General features: G+C 49.6%; 1 protein-coding gene across 6 annotated transcripts in view; it reads left to right on the top strand.

The window, feature by feature from the left end:
- Positions 1-17,707, top strand: part of sytl5 (synaptotagmin-like 5) — a 280,747-nt gene that overhangs the window by 93,795 nt on the left and 169,245 nt on the right. Inside the window, exon 1 of one of the 6 annotated variants that reach the window (XM_038802149.1) lies at positions 7,416-7,584. The exons of the other annotated variants lie outside the window; for them this stretch is intronic. The gene's annotated coding sequence lies outside the window, so the exon portion shown is untranslated. Of the gene's footprint in view, positions 1-7,415; positions 7,585-17,707 lie in introns of those variants that run through there. 6 annotated transcript variants of the gene reach the window in all.

Below are 17,707 nucleotides of genomic sequence, written 5' to 3'. Positions count from 1 at the left end.
TTATATTTGACTGGGACCCAGCTGGGTCCTGGGTACAGTGCCAACCACAGGGTACCGGGGGCTAATGTCAACTTCAGGAAGCTGAATAGTGGAGGGACAAGAGCTTGACCGATATTTACTTTTTGATATCTTAAAGTCTCCTTTTAAGGCACAAAAACACCAGGAAATGATCTTTCTCAAATAAAATATTAATGTTGCAGTTGATACAATATAAATCCCACCACAGCAGCTTGAGCAATTTAAATTTAGCTAATTAAATAAAACCTGGAATAAAAAGCTTGTCTCCATTCTGGTGATCATGAAACTACTATGTTGTTGTGGAAGCCCGTGTCGTTCACTAATGTCTTTCAGGGAAGGAAATCTGCTGCCCCAGCCCTGTCAGGCTGACATGGGAATCCAGACCCACAGCAGAGCAGTGGGCTCTTAATTGCCCTCTGAAATGGTCTATCAAGCCACTCCATCATATCAAACTGCAACGGGAAAGTCTAAGAAGGATGTCATAGGAACTACAATGGTTCAAGAACCGCCACTTTCCTGAAACAATTAAAGGTGGACATTAAATATTGTCCTTGTCTGTGATGCCCATATCCCATGAACAAATTGAAAATAAGTTATATCTTGGGTATAATAGGAATCAGGAGCTAGGAGCAGAAGTAGGAAATTCAGCCTTTCGAGCTTGCTCCCCCATTCAGATGGCTGATCTCTTCCTGGTCTCAAATCGGCCTGCCTGCCTGTGCCCCATATCCCCTTAACCCATTCTTTAAACTCAGAAATATATCTATCTCCCTCTTGAAACCATTTAATGATTCAGACTCCACCTCACTGTGGGGCAGCAAATTCCACAAATTTACCACCTTCTGCGAGAAGTAGTTCCTCCTCATCCCAGTTTTGAATCTACCACCTCTCAACCTACATCTGTGACCTCTCACTCTAGAATAATGTACACAAGTCCAAGTATAGTCATCAGGAAAACACTAAGAGGGTGGACAATACTTAGCTGAAGGCATTCCTTTTTTGAAGTCATGCATTCTGATCTTTTTTGAACATTCGTATTATAAATTCCTGTGTAAAGTGACTAAATAATCTTGTTATGTTGTAACTGCATTCGCCCACTAGTGGTGTGCTGCAAATCCATTCATCGGAGAGAGCGTCTAATTATTGTGACCGGTTCATATTGGCTTTTTTCATAACAAATGTGCACATGGGAAATTATAATGGTAAAGTTGACAAAAGGTGCACGCAGATGACAAGATTTTAAAATAAAATACTGGTTGATCTCAGTGACAATCGTTAGTCAGAGGTTTGCACTTTTTTTATAAAAAGGAGTGTTATCATAGATGAATGGATGGTTGGAGGCAGAGCACAAAAAACAGGGAGCGAAGTTGCTGAAAACGTTGATGCCAGGACTAGTATGTTGTGTTACTGTTTTGAAAGGTAATCAGAAGTATGTACACTGAGAAATTGCAGATCCTCTTTTCATTATACAGCAGCAGTTTATTGGGTGAAAATTACTACCATACACAGGGGCTAGCTTGGTGCCTCCATTTACAATGGCATCTTCTACTTCAAATACTGCGCCTACTCTATGACTGTACATTTAAAATCATTGATCTTTACCTTTCCCCACACAGAGCCCGATCCTGAGTTTCTCCCTCCTGATGTCCTTCCTTGGCCTCTGCATTGAGTAATTGTTCATCCTTAGTAGCTTCAATCCCCATTTCAGCTCACCTACCCTTCCCTCAGATTTCCCTTTCTCCACTTGCTCTCCCCACGCCCCTTAATCTCTAACTCTCATATTCATGGTCAACTGTTACCGTATCAGTTTATGGAGCCTCTCTACATTCATTGGCTCAATCCTATGCAAGGCCATTTTTCATCCAAGTCCCCCAAAGATAACCGCTGGCTTCTTTCCATTTCCAAATTTTAAGTGAGTGGAAATTCAAACATAGCTTTAAGTTCCTGGGGGTCACCTTCACCAACAGTCTGTCCTGGTCCACACACGTTGATGCAACAGCCAAGAAAGCCCAACAATGTCTCTACTTCTTACAGAAGCTAAAAAAATTTGGCATGTCTGCATCGACTCTAGCAAACGTCTACAGATGTGCGGTAGAGAGCATCCTATCTGGCTGCATCCCAGCCTGTTATGGCAACTGCTCGGTCCAAGATCGCAAGAAAATGCAGAGTGTGGTGAACTCAGCCCAACGCATCACACAAGTTTGCCACCCCCACATTGATTCTGTATACACCTCCCGCTGCCTCAGGAAGGCAGACTGCATTATCAGAGACCCCTCACACCCAGGAATTACCTTCTTCCAGACCCTTCCATCAGGCAGAAGTTACAGAATTCTGAAGACCCGCACATCCAGACATAGGAATAGCTTCTTCCCCACAGCTACAAGACTCCTCAACGACTCCACCTCGGAATGATCTGTTCCCTGTAAGAACACTATTCATGACTCCCTATGCTGCTCTTGCTCATGTATTTGCTTTGTTTGGCCCCTTGTTCCGCACTGTAACCAATCACTGTTGTCGATGTACCATTTGTCAATGTTCTCTGTTGATTATTCTTTTTGTCTACTGTGTACGTTCCCTCGGCCGCAGAAAAATACTTCTCACTATACTTCGGTACATGTGACAATAAATCAAATCAACATCAACTGACTCCTTACAACAGTGCCTCCTGTCCCTGCCACATTCTACGTCAATAACATCTGTGAGGAGCTCATGAACTTTCTTATGAATGTCATTTCAGAGCGGCTACTTAATTATATTTGCCAGCAGGCAGCACGGTGGTGCAGTGGTTAGCACTGCAGCCTCACGACGCTGAGGTCCCAGGTGTAGTTTGCGCATTCTCCCCGTGTTTGGGTGGGTTTCGCCCCCAGAACCCAAAAAGATGTGCAGGGTAGGTGGATTGGCCACGCTAAATTGTCCCTTAATTCAAAAAAATGAATTGGGTACTCTAAATCTATTATTTTTTTTAAATTATATTTGCCACATCATCATCATCAACAGTTATCTCTCTGGGAGAATCTAGAATTCGGGCTCACTGTTTAAAAATAAGGGTTCGGGGCCGCCCATTTCAACAGGGTGGAGGTGAAATTCTTTGAAATTTGAGAGTCTTTGGAACTCCCTCCCTGAAAAGGGGGTGGAAGCAGAGTCTTTGAATATTTTTAAGGCAGCTGTGGAAGATTCTTGGTGAACTAAGGTGTGACAGGTTATTAGGGATGGTCAGAATGCAGATTTGAGATTACGATCAGATCAGTCATAATCTTTTCAAATGGTGAAGTAGGCTTGAGGGGTTGAATGGCCGACTGCTATGCCATGTCCGTATTCCTCTAATAACTTACATTTTACATAGCATCTTTTGACATATAGCATCTTTTAACATAACAAAACATCCCAAGTGCATACTACCCTCCTCCTAGCCCGGAAAGCCAAACCTCCTCCTAGATTGTCCACTGTCTTGGCCCTGAATTCATGTCTTTCCCCAGTTTCCCTCTGCTTCATGCCCTCCACAAACTATTCTTGTGTGTGAAATTCACTTGCAACAACAAAAGCATTAGTGTCCTAAGTGCCTACTTGCACTGAATTTGCTTATGATCAGCACTATACCTTGTTTACATTTATAGTTGTGGCTGTGGCGTGGCAGCTTGAATTATAAAAAAGGGAGTTTCCTATCATGCTCATGTATCATCTCAGACAGGCCAGATTTAATGGAAGCGAATCAGACACCACCAACACGCCCTCATTAATGAGTCTCTGTTGCTACATATCCACAAAGCTAATAGCCAGAATATGTTGGGTGGGATATTTTGGGTTTGATCATCTTTGAACATTGTGAGACTCATATTGCCAGAAGCTACATGCAAGGTTTGTCAAGTTTCGTTCCCTCTGTAAACCCAGATTTTATTCTTCAAGCTCCTTCATCTTGTCCCTGTCACTGTACACATTTTAATTGATTTGTCACTGTGCACATTCTAATTGGTTAGTAAATAGAATCTAAATATCATGCATCTAAAATATTACATCTAAAAAACAGTTGAGCAATAGTTTCACTGTTGTGACAACAATATTTTATTTTTAAAAAGACCTGGCTTTATCAAAGGGATGAATAATTTTCATTATGATATCACATGATCGAATTAGATGATAATAATGGTTACATTTATTTCAAGCAGATTGCACCCTTTTTAGGGTCTGGTTTAGCACAGGGCTAAAGAGCTGGTTTTTAAAGCAGACCAAGGCAGGCTAGCAGCACGGTTCAATTCCCGTACCAGCCTCCCCGAACAGGCGCCAGAATGTGGCGACTAGGGGCTTTTCACAGTAACTTCATTTGAAGCCTACTTGTGACAAAAAGCGATTTTCATTTTATTCATCCCTGAAAGTTGCCACCCAGGTTGATAGGGTTGTGAAGAAGGCCTATGGTGTGTTGGCCTTTATTGGTAGAGGGATTGAGTTCCGGAGCCATGAGGTCATGTTGCAGTTGTACAAAACTCTAGTACGGCCGCATTTGGAGTATTGCGTACAGTTCTGGTCGCCTCATTATAGGAAGGACGTGGCAGCTTTGGAACGGGTGCAGAGGAGATTTACCAGGATGTTGCCTGGTATGGAGGGAAAATCTTATGAGGAAAGGCTGATGGACTTGAGGTTGTTTTCGTTAGAGAGAAGAAGGTTAAGAGGTGACCTAATAGAGGCATACAAAATGATCAGAGGATTAGATAGGGTGGACAGCGAGAGCCTTCTCCCGCGGATGGAGGTGGCTAGCACGAGGGCACATAGCCTTAAATTGAGGGGTAATAGATATAGGACAGAGGTCAGAGGTGGGTTTTTTACGCAAAGAGTGGTGAGGCCGTGGAATGCCCTACCTGCAACAGTAGTGAACTCGCCAACATTGAGGGCATTTAAAAGTTTATTGGATAAGCATATGGATGATAAGGGCATAGTGTAGGTTAGATGGCCTTTAGTTTTTTCCATGTCGGTGCAACATTGAGGGCCGAAGGGCCTGTACTGTGCTGTATCGTTCTATGTTCTATGTTCATTTCATTTCCTTTTTCATTTCATTTTAATAATTATGGCTCTATATGGAAATCAGAAATTAGTGACACAGCAGCACAAAATTACTTCAGTATTCTCTCTCATTTTAAAGTAGTGTATAGGATAAGGATCTGTGAGGGAATTATACATTGCATTATTTGGAAATGAGATATTAAATAACTTGGCATTTGGTAACAATCGAGAATCTGTTAGCCAGACATCACCTTAGGAATCAACCCTCCAAATTGATTCCACTTTTCTAAAATTAAAGTGCATCAATCCACAAAGTTGCATTTGAACAAATGTGTACCTGCAATTGAAGACAACTAGATGTGTTTTGTGAAATTGCAAAACAAGTGTTTTTCACTGATTGTTAATTTCAATTCTTATCTTGAACTGAATATCCTTTTGTTTTGCAAATTCTCAAGTTAGAATGATGTGGTGATGATATACCGAATTTACATTACAATCTGCTACTGATTTATATTTATGACAGGTGACGTATGTTGGTAGGCGGGACCACCTTGGCAGCTGTTCAGTATACACTGTGCTTGCGAAAATGCAGAGAATTGCAAAAATTATGTGGATTGGTTGGTTCTTCCCTTTCCTGCATACTCCTGTATGCTGTCCCACTTATTGTTTTGGACATATATGGGAAATGTTAAACGTCTGTTGGTAATAGTATGAAACTGGAAATTGCCATGTGAGTAATTTCTCCTGGCTTAACCTTCGGTGAATACATGATTCTTTGAATTCAACCATTTTTCAAAGATCCCTAATTAGAGTGGTCCAGTGAGGAGATCTATTTGGGAGTGTTTCAGTGCATAGTGAGAGAAAGCCTCTATCTATATTGAACTGTTTTGAGTTCACCATGACAAGTCCGAGGAAGCTCTTGTGTGGAACTGCAGGCCTGCAGCCAATTACACCTAATAAATATGAAAACACACGATTAAAATGTCAAGTGGTATTTTTGATGGTTCTTGCTGCAATAGAACATAGAGTGCAGAAGGAGGCCATTCGGCCCATCGAGTCTGCACGACCCACCCAAGCCCTCACTTCCACCCTATCCCCGTAACCCAATAACCCCTCCCAACCTTTTTGGTCACTAAGGGCAATTTATCATGGCCAATCCACCTAACCTGCACGTCTTTGGACTGTGGGAGGAAACCGGAGCACCCGGAGAAAACCCATGCAGACATTGGGAGAACGTGCAGACGCCGCACAGACAGTGACCCAGCGGGGAATCGAACCTGGGACTCTGGCGCTGTGAAGCTACAGTGCTATCCACTTGTGTTACCGTGCTGCCCAATAGCATTATACATATCATCTTGTAAATATTTCAGATGGCAAGTGTCTGCTTGCACTCTCATACATGCCAGTGTTCCAAATTTCAAATGGATTGTTTCAATCGGTATGTCAGTCTGTTATGGGTTTTACCAAAATTTTAGCTTTGTCTGAATCGATCATATGCAAGTTAATTTCTCCTACTGGTGGTTTTGCAGAAATAGCAGCACGTTCACTGCTATCCTCTATTTCTTCAGGCTTTCTCTGAAGGGCCCATTGAGGAATCTTATGACCAGTGACATTTCCACAGCTATTGTTTTTTTCTCAACCAATTCTGTATCTCCGTCGTCACTTGCAAACTTCAACTGGTTATTTCTCCCATATATCCTCCAGTTTTAAAACCAATGAACACAGGCTTGGCTTGAATGTATCTGGTGCATAATTTGTTTTGCCATTGTCACCATATCTAGTCGGATCTGCAAGACTATCCACCACTCCAAGTTCATTGCAGAAAGCTGGATTTAGGGCCTCAGTGCGACATGACGGATGAGTGGCATAACATTTTCAGAGGTCAAGCCCCACACATTGACTTGCACAGCATTTTCCTCCTTTGCACAATTGCATAAACATACCTTTCAGCTCTACTCACCCCTGTTCATGCAGGAACTTGGCATCCCCATCTAATCAGCTAACTATCTCCGATCGTTTAACCATCTTGCTCCCATGTATCACAGTCACCCTCCAGGAGTGGCCACCTTCACTATCCTGCACACAACCCATTACAACCACTGACACAGGTCATAGTTTTCTCTTCTTGTAGAAGAGAGCAAACAACTGATTGAGAGACAAAGACATGTGATTGGGGTGAGGCAGTATACCTCCAGTGACGGGCACTTTGCATCTTGGCAGTGCATGCCTACAGGTCCTCTGGGGAGACGGTGTGGCACCATGAGAATGCAGATGTTAGTATTGAGCTGCCAGCAGAGTTTGAGCGTTCTGAGATACTGGTGCTTGCATATGTCAGGATAGCTGATCCTCGAGGGATCTCAACTTCTTATAACGCTATCTCTTGTATCCATTTAATTTCTTCCTTGAAGGAGCATGTGGCTGAGGAGAACAGCTGATGCTGTGGCTGAAGCATGGAGCAGTGTAAGCCTCCTGCAGTTGACCTTTAGCGGAGGTGGATGGTGGAGCTACGTAAGCTGCTCCCGCGCTCCTCTGAAAACTGGCAGCAGGAAAATGCAGCCAAAGGCGGGTGAAGTGCAGGTCAGGTGAATTTCCATCCTGTCGCATAATGATTTTAAAAAATATATTTTATGAAGGTATTTGAAAATTTTTATAAAAATAACATAGACAATGACATCAATGAAAATCGCTTATTGTCACAAGTAGGCTTCAATGAAGTTACTGTGAAAAGCTCCTAGTCGCCACATTCCGGCGCCTGTCCGGGGAGGCTGGTACGGGAATTGAACCGTGCTGCTGGCCTGCTTGGTCTGCTTTATAAGCCAGCGATTTAGCCTTGTGAGCTAAACCAGCCCCTGGCTAAACCAGCCCCTCAACATGGTATAATAAACATTTCCCCCCCCATCTCAATCTACACACACCCCAACCATACAACAACAATCCCCCCCCCCCACCCCCCTCGGAATACTGCATCTGCTGACGTTTTATTTTTCCCCGAGAAAGTTGACGAACAGCTGCCACCTTCAGGTGAACCCGACCACTCACCCTCTTCAGGCGAACTTTATTTTCTCAAGACTGAGAAACCCAGCCATGTCACTAACCCAGGTCTCTACACTCGGGGGCTTTGAGTCCCTCTACATTAACAAGACCGGCTCCAGGCTACCAGGGAGGAAAAGGCCAAGACATCAGCCTCTTTCCCCCCTGAGCTCCCGGCTCTTCTGACACTCCAAAGATCGCTATCTCCGTACTCGGCACCACCCGTGTTTTTAGCACCGTGGACATTTCCTTAGCGAAACCCTGCCAAAACCCTCTGAGCTTCGGGCATTCCCAAAACATGTGGACATGATTTGCTGGGCTTCCTGCACACCTCGCACACCTGCCCTCTACCCCAAAAAACCTGCTCATCCTAGCTGGTGGACTACCTTAAATTGTATCAGGCTGATCCTGGCACATGATGAGGAGGTATAAACCCTGCTTAGGGCATCCGCCCAAAGACCCGCCTCTATCTCTCTTCCTAGCTCGTCCTCCCACTTGCCCTTAAGCACCTGAAATCAAATGAACTGAAATGAAAATCGCTTATTGTCACAAGTAGGCTTCAAATGAAGTTACTGTGAAAAGCCCCGAGTTGCCACATTCCGGCACCTGTTCGGGGAGGCTGGGAATTGAACCATGCTGCTGGCTTGCCTTGGTCTGCTTTAAAAGCCAGCTCTTGAGCCCTGTGCTAATCCAGCTCCTCCATTGGAGTTTCCTCCGCCTCCGAAAGCTCCTGGTAAATATCTGAAACCTTCCCCTCTCCCACCCAGGTACTGGAGACTACTCTATCCTGTATCCCCTGTGGCGGAAGCAGCGGTAAGGCCGGCACCTTTTTTCTCGGGAAGTCTCGCACCTGCAAATACCTAAACCCGTTCCCTGCTGCCAATTCAAATTTATCCTCCAAAGCTTTCAAGCTGGGAAAGCACCCATCTATAAACAGATTACCCATCCTTCTAATTCCTGCCCTTTGCCAACTCCGGAACCCACCATCCAGCCTAACCAGTACAAACCGATGATTATTCTAAATCGGGGTCCAAACCGATGCTCCCTCCACTCTCTTATCTCTCCTCCATTGCCCCCAGATTCTCAGAGCCACCACCACCGCCAGACTTGTGGAGTATCGGGCCGGCGAGAACAGAAGAGGTGCAGTTATCAGTGCTCCCAAACTGGTGTCTTTATATGACGCCGCCTCTATCCACTCCCATGCCGACCCCTCCCCCATGACCCACTTCCTGATCATGGCTATTTTAGCCGTCCAGTAGTAATTGTAGAAGTTCAGCAGTGCCAACCCACCCTCCCTCCGATTGCGCTCCAGCAACACTTTCTTCACTCGTGGGGTTTTACTCACCCACCCAAAGCCCAAAATAATCTTATTCACCCACTTGAAAAAGGCCTTAGGGATGAAGATGGTAGGCACTGAAAGACAAACAGAAATCTGGGGAGGGACTTCCGGTTGCGGCTATGACCAGCTAAGTCGCACATTTGGCAGCTCCTGCGACAAAGGTGTTTAAGGGCCGATTGGAGGGCCCCGACGGTACTGTAAAGACGAATCCCGGTGGGGGAAGGCTCCCTGAGGAGAGTGAGACCAACTTTATGGTCGGTACTCGGAGTGGGGCGACAAAAAAAGCGGCAGCAGCTCCCCGAAAAAAGCGGGGGAAGAGGACCAAAATGGCGGCCGGTGGCGCACTAGAAGATTGGAGAAAATGGGCGGAGGAGCAGCAGGCCGCTCTCCTCCGGTGTTTTACGGAGCTGAAAGTGGAACTCTTAGAGTCTATGAACGCGACGACCACAAGGCTGATGGGGGCCCAGGCGACCCAAGAGGCGTCGATAAGAGAGCTGCAGCAGGAGATGACTGCAAGGGAGGAGGAGGCCACGGTCCTCGTGGGAAAGGTGGAGGTGCACGAGGCACTCCACCTGAAATGGCAGAGCCGCTTTGAGGAGCTGGACACTCGAATGAGGCGGAAGAACTTGAGGATCCTGGGCCTAGCAGAAGGCCTGGAGGGGCCTGATCTCCCGAAATATGTAGCGGAGATGCTGAGCTCCCTGATGGGAGAGGGGGCCGGTCCATCGCCTCTGGAGCTGGAAGAAGCATATCGGGTCATGGCTAGGCGGCCTAGGGCGAACGAGCCCCCGAGGGCGGTGCTGGTGCGATTCCAGCGTTTCTGTGATCGGGAGAAAGTGCTGAGGTGGGCCAAGAGGGAGAAAAGCAGCAAATGGGAGAATTCGACGGTGCGGATATATCAGGACTGGAGTGCGGAGGTGGCAAAGCGGCGGGCCCGGTTTAACCGGACGAAGGCGGTGCTGCACGCAAAGAGGATCAAGTTCGGAATGCTGCAGCCAGCGCGCTTGTGGGTCACCTACAAGGACCAGCACCATTACTTTGAGACCCCAGAGGAGGCATGGACTTTTGTTCGGGAGGAAAAGCTGGACCTGAACTAGAACTTGGGAACGCCGGCGGTCGAGGCCGCCCGAGTACCCTTGACTGATCAAGTGGCCCATGTCTTTCTTAGGCCAGGTCGGAACTTGGTTAAAGTTGATGGATCGTTTGGTTTCTTTGAAACTTGTGTTATGGGGGGTTTCTTTGTTCCTCTTTGTGTGTCTCTTCCCGTTGCCAACTTCCCTTAATTATTGTTGTTGTAGGGGGGGCTTTTTTACTGTTTTTTGATCTGTTCTTTAAGGGTTATGGTTACTGTTCTGTTCGATGGAGGGTGATGGTTAAATACGCTATTATTGGGTAGTTATTTAGTTATGCAGGCATAGTTATGTATTTATGTATTTATTTGAGATTTGTTATTTATATTGTTATATTGTTAAGTTGGGGAGGCGGGACGGGGGGGGTGCAAGTTGGTTATGCGGGTTTTCTTTTTCTCTTTTTTCTTCCTCTCGTTTTAAGGGGGCTTTTTTATGGGCTTGGATGGGGACGGGGGTGGAATTGAAGATGGCGGGGTAGGGTGTGGCCGGGCGAAAGCGCGGGCTTTCCCCTGTTTCCCGCGCGCGGGACGGAGGAAGGGGGAGGAGAGAAGAGTGGGGTGTGGCCAGCAATGGCGGCTTTTCCCGCGCTGAAGCGGGGTCAGAGAGGGATGGCAAGGGGGGGGGGAGGCCCCTCCCCCCCCACATCGGGAGGAGTCGGAGTGCGGCAGGGGCAGCCGGGTCAGCGAAAATCAGCTGACTCTCGGGAGTACGATGGTGGATACACCGCGGCTAGGAGGGGTCCTAGCCAGGGGGGGGGGGGGGGGGGGGGGGGGGGGGGGGGGGGGGGGGGTGGGGGGGGATGCCGGGTTGCTGCTGGAAAGGCCGGGGACGGGAAGGGAAGAACGGGGGGAGAGAGGGGGGGGGGCCATCGCCATGGGGAACGGGTCAGAAGGGGAGGGTCGACCCGGGGCGAACAGGGGACAGGACATGGCTAATAGACAGGGGAAAGGGACAGGTCGCTCCGCGACCCGGTTGATTACTTGGAACGTGAGGGGGCTGAATGGGCCGGTCAAGAGAGCAAGGGTTTTTTTCACACCTAAAGGGACTGCAGGCGGATGTGGCAATGTTGCAGGAGACTCACTTGAGAGTAGTAGACCAGGTACGCCTGAGAAGGGGGTGGGTGGGACAGGTGTTCCACTCAGGCTTGGACGCAAAGAACCGGGGGGTGGCGATTTTGGTGGGAAAGAGGGTGTCGTTCGTGGCGGCGCAGGTGGTAGCAGATAAGGAGGGTAGGTACGTGATGGTGAAGGGTAGGCTGCAGGGAGAGAATGTGGTGCTGGTGAATGTGTATGCCCCGAATTGGGATGACGCGGGTTTTATGAGGCGCCTGTTGGGCCTCATTCCGGGTCTGGAGGCAGGGGGCCTGATCATGGGGGGGGACTTCAATACAGTGCTCGACCCTGGGCTGGACAGATCGAGTTCCAGGATGAATAGGAGGCCGGCAGCGGCAGAGGTGCTAAGGGGGTTCATGGAGCAGATGGGGGGGTAGACCCTTGGAGATTTGGCAGGCCAAGGGCGAGGGAGTATTCTTTTTTCTCCCACGTCCACAGGGTGTACTCCAGAATAGACTTTTTTGTACTGAGCAGGGGGCTGATTTCGAGAGTGCAGGACACGGAGTACTCGGCCATTGCGATTTCGGACCATGCACCACACTGGGTAGAGGTAGAACTGGGGGAAGCACGGGACCAGCGCCCGTTGTGGCGCCTGGATGTGGGGCTGCTGGCGGACGATGAGATGTGCGGAAGGGTCCGGAAGGGCATTGAGAGATATCTGGGCACGAACGACACGGGCGAGGTGAAGGTGGGGGTAGTCTGGGAGGCCCTGAAAGCAGTGATCAGAGGAGAGCTGATCTCTATAAGGGCACACAGAGAAAGGAAGGAGAGGCAGGAGTGGGAGAGGCTGGTGGGGGAACTTATAGAAGTGGACAGGAGATATGCGGAGACACCAGAGGAGGGGCTGTTGAGGGAGCGGCGCAGTTTACAGGCCCAGTTTGACCTACTGACCACTAGGAAGGCGGAGACGCAATGGAGAAGGGCACAGGGCGCGGTCTATGAGTACGGGGAAAAGGCGAGCAGGATGCTAGCACACCAGCTGCGCAAGCGAGATGCAGCCAGAGAGATTGGGGGAGTGAGAGAGAAGGGAGGGAACGTAGTGCAGAAGGGGCAAGAGGTGAACGGGGTCTTCAGGGATTTCTACAGGGAATTGTACCGGTCTGAGCCGCCCAGGAGGAGGGGGGGAATGGAGAACTTCCTCGATAGATTGAGGTTCCCAAAGGTCCAGGAGGAACGGGTGGAGGGGCTGGGGGCGCCGATAGAGCTGCAGGAGCTAGTTAAAGGGATAGGCCAGATGCAGGCGGGGAAGGCGCCGGGGCCGGATGGGTTCCGGTGGAATTTTATAAGAAGTATGTGGACTTGGTGGGTCCAGTGCTGGTGCGAGCCTTCAATGAGGCGCGAGAGGGGGGGGTTCTGCCCCCGACAATGTCACAGGCCCTGATCTCCTTGATCCTGAAGTGGGACAAAGACCCTGTACAGTGCGGGTCCTACAGGCCTATCTCCCTCTTGAATGTAGATGCCAAACTGTTGGCAAAGGTCCTGGCAACCAGAATAGAGGATTGTGTGCCAGGGGTAATCCATGAGGACCAGACGGGGTTCGTAAAGGGACGACAACTTAACACAAATGTCCGGAGACTGTTGAATGTGATTATGATGCCAGCAGTGGAGGGGGAGGCTGAGATAGTGGTAGCACTGGATGCGGAGAAGGCATTCGATAGGGTGGAGTGGGAATACCTGTGGGAGACGCTGGAACGGTTTGGGTTTGGGGAGGGATTTATCAAGTGGGTGAAGCTGCTGTATTCGGCCCCGATGGCGAGTGTGGTTACAAACGGGAGGAGGTCAGAGTATTTTGGGCTCCATCGAGGTACCAGGCAGGGATGCCCCCTATCCCCCTTACTATTTGCATTAGCGATCGAACCGTTGGCGATGGCACTGAGGGGTTCAGGGGGGTGGAGAGGACTGACAAGGGGAGGGGAGGAACATCGGGTATCACTCTATGCGGATGATTTGTTGTTATATGTGGCGGACCCGGAAGGGGGAATGCCGGAGGTAATGGAAATACTAGCGGAGTTTGGGGACTTTTCGGGATATAAATTAAATGTGGGTAAAAGTGAGGTCTTTGTGATACACCCGGGAGATCAGGGGGAGGGAATTGGGCGGCTCCCCTTTAAGAGAGCAGTAAAGAGCTTCAGGTACTTGGGGGTGCAGGTGGCAAGGAACTGGGGGACCCTCCACAAGCTGAACTTTTCAAGGCTGGTGGAGCAGATGGAGGAGGAGTTCAAGAGGTGGGACATGGTACCGCTGTCGCTAGCAGGGAGGGTGCAGTCAGTCAAAATGACGGTCCTCCCGAGGTTCTTGTTTCTGTTTCAGTGCGTGCCCATCTTTCTCCCCAGGGCCTTCTTCAAGAAGGTAACTAGCAGCATTATGGGCTATGTGTGGGCACATGGCACCCCTAGAGTGAGAAGGATTTTCTTGGAACGGAGTAGGGACAGGGGAGGATTAGCGCTACCCAATCTTTCCGGATACTACTGGGCGGCGAACGCATCGATGGTGCGCAAGTGGGTGATGGAGGGGGAGGGGGCAGCTTGGAAACGTATGGAGAGGGCGTCCTGCGGCAATACAAGCCTGGGGGCGCTAGTAACGGCACCATGGCCGCTCCCCCTCACAAGGTATACCACGAGTCCGGTAGTGGCGGCCACCCTGAAAATCTGGGGGCAGTGGAGGCGACACAGGGGGGAAGTGGGGGGTCTGATGGCGGCGCCACTGAGAGGGAACCACAGATTTGTCCCGGGGAACACTGGCGGGGGATTCCAGAGCTGGCACAGGGCGGGCATCAGGCAACTGAGGGACATGTTCATAGAGGGGAGGTTTGCGAGCCTGGGAGAGCTGGAGGAGAAATTTGAGCTCCCCCCGGGGAACACGTTTAGATACCTGCAGGTGAAGGCATTTGCCAGACGACAGGTGGAAGGATTTCCCTTGCTTCCCGATAGAGGGGTGAGTGATAGGGTGCTGTCAGGGGTCTGGGTCGGAGAAGGGAAGGTCTCGGACATCTACAAAATAATGCAGGAGGTGGAGGAGGTATCGATAGAGGAGCTGAAAGACAAGTGGGAAGCGGAGCTGGGAGAGCAGATAGAAGATGGGACATGGGCGGATGCCTTAGAGAGGGTCAATTCGTCGTCGTCGTGCGCAAGGCTGGGCCTCATCCAATTTAAGGTGCTGCACAGAGCCCATATGATGGGGACTAGGATGAGTCGGTTCTTCGGGGGTGAGGACAGGTGTGTTAGGTGTTCGGAAAGCCCTGCGAACCATGTACATATGTTCTGGATGTGCCCGGCACTGGAAGAGTTCTGGGAGGGGGTGGCGGGGACGGTATCGAGAGTGGTGGGAACCAGGGTCAAACCAGGGTGGGGGCTAGCGATTTTTGGGGTTGGGGTGGAGCCAGGAGTACAGGAGGCAGGGGAGGCCGGAATATTGGCCTTTGCGTCCTTGGTAGCTCGGAGAAGGATCTTGATTCAGTGGAGGGACACAAGGCCACCAAGTGTTAACACCTGGTTAAACGACATGGCAAGCTTCATCCAATTGGAAAGAATCAAATTCGCCCTGAGAGGGTCGGTACAGGGGTTCTTCCGGCGGTGGCAGCCCTTCCTTGACTTTCTGGATCAGAGATAGGAACTGGAGGCCGAAACAGCAGCAACCCGGGGAGAAAGGGGGGGGGGGGGGAAGGGAGGGGGGGGGGGGGGGTAGCAACGAAGGGAGCACGTCAGCGGGGGGTCGCGGGCAATGACTGCCCGAGGCCATCGGCAGAGAGGGGAAAACGGTTTGGTTGCTAGACTGGTAGCGCGGGGGGGGGGGGGGGGGGGGGGGGGGGAGAGAGGGTGGGGGGTGCGCGCGGGGGAGGGCGTGGGGAGGATGTTCCAGGGGGGATTTGTTGTGTTATAATTTAAAATGTAGTAGGGGTAAATGTTTGTATCGAAAAATTTCAATAAAAATTATTTAAAAAAAAAAAAGAAATCTGGGGAGGACCGTCATTTTCACGGTCTGTACCCTCCCCGTCAGTGACAGCGGGAGCATGTCCCCTTCATTTGTTCTACCAACCGGGATAGGTTTACCTTGTGCAGTACCTCCCATTCCCGGGCCACCTGGATTCCCAGATATCGATAGCTCTTCCCTACCGTTCTAAGCGGCAGCTCTCCCAGTTTCTTCTCCTGTCCTCTTGCCTGGATCGCAAACATCTCGCTTTTCCCCATGTTCAGTTTATACCCCCAAAAATTGCCAAAATCCCCGAAGATTCGCATTTCTTCCCCCATCCCCTCCAAAGGGTCTGAAATATACAAGAGCAGGTCATCTGCTATTAAAGCGAGACCCGGTGCTCCACTCCCCCCCCAAATCAGCCCTTTCCAGTCCCTAGAGGCTCTTAACGCCATGGCCAATGGCTCTGTGGCCAGAGCAAACAGTAACGGGGAGAGGGGGAATTCTTGCCTCGTCCTCAGTGTAGTTTAAAGTACCCCGACCTCAGCCGAACACTTGCTACTGGTGCCTGATAGAGCAACCGCACCCAGTCAATAAAGCACTCACCAAACCCAAACCTCCCCAGCGCCTCCCATAGGTAATTCCACTCCATCCGATCAAAAGCCTTCTCCCCATCCATCGCGACCACCACCTCCGCCTCCTCTCCTTCTGAGGGCATCATAATAACATTTAAAAGCCTTCGAACATTGGCCTTGATTTGCCTGCCCTTTACAAATCCCGTCAGTTCTTGCCCTATCACTCCTGGGACACAATCCTCTATCCTTGTGGCCGTTATCTTAGCCAGCAGTTTAGCGTCCACATTCAGTAGAGAAATTGGCCTGTATGACCCGCATTGATCCGGATCCTTCTCCTGTTACAAGATCAATGAAATTGAGGCCTGCGACATTGTTGAATCCCTTCTCTCTTGCTTTATTAAATGTCCTTGCCAGCAGTGGGCTCTATCTCTGAAAACTTTTTTTTAACTTTTAGAGTACCCAATTCATTTTTTCCAATTAAGGGGCAATTTAGCATGGCCAATCCACCTAGCCTGCACATCTTTGGGTTGTGGGTTGAAACCCATGCAAACACGGGGAGAATGTGCAAACTCCATAAGGACAGTGACCCAGAGCGGGGATCGAACCTGGGACCTCGGTGCCGTGAGTCAGCAAAGCTCACCCACTGTGCCACCGTGCTGCCCTCTGAAAACTTCTTATAGAAGTTCCACCACTTTTTCACTGTGGTCAACAGCCCAAACTCCACCTGTAACCTCCGTCACTCCCTCAGTCACCCCGCATCCAGGGCCTCCGGGTATCTCCTGACAATCTGGAGTTTCTCCTCCACTCATCTATCCCTCTCAGCCCATACCGCCTTTTCTCTGTGGGCCCGTATCGAGATTAATTCACCTCTGACCACTACCTTCAGAGCTTCCCAAACTGTCGCTACGGAGACCTCCCCCGTATCATTTGTTTCCAGGTAGTTCTGGACGGACTTGTTAACCCACCAACAGATCACTTTTTCCGCGAGCAACCCCACATCCAGTCTCCACAGCGGGCATTGCCCTCTCTTCACACTAATCCGTAGATCCACCCAATGCAGGGCATGATCCGACACTGCGATTGCCAAGTACTCAGTATCCACCACCTCCGGTATTAGCGCCCTGTTCAGAACAAAAAAAATCGTGCAAGAGTATACCTTGTGGACATGTGAGAGAAAGAAAAACTGCTTCGCCCTTGGCCGTGCAAACCTCCATGGGTCTACTCCCCCCATCTGTTCCATAAACCCCTTCAATTCCTTTGCCGCAGCTGGCCTCCTTCCTGTCCTGGATTTTGACCGGTCCAATTCCGGATCAATGACTCTGTTAAAGTCTCCTCCCATGATCAGGTTATGTGACTCCAAGACTGGGATCTTACCGAAAACCCGCCTCATAAATTCCACATTGTCCCACATCGTCCCAATTCAGAGCATATATGTTCACGAGTACCACCCACATTGCTTCCAGCTTCCCACTCACAATATGTACTTACCCCCCTTCTCTGACACGATTCCGGCTGCCTCGAATGCCACTCATTTGCTGATCAAGATCGCTACCCCTCTGGTCTTTGAGTCCAGCCCTGAGTGGAATATTTGCCTGACCCACCCCT

This window comes from Scyliorhinus canicula, chromosome 7 (assembly GCF_902713615.1).
Source record: "Scyliorhinus canicula chromosome 7, sScyCan1.1, whole genome shotgun sequence".
Lineage (NCBI taxonomy): Eukaryota > Metazoa > Chordata > Chondrichthyes > Carcharhiniformes > Scyliorhinidae > Scyliorhinus > Scyliorhinus canicula.
The sequence above is the reverse complement of the archived record's forward strand: the minus strand, read 5'-3'. Positions and strand labels throughout refer to the sequence as shown.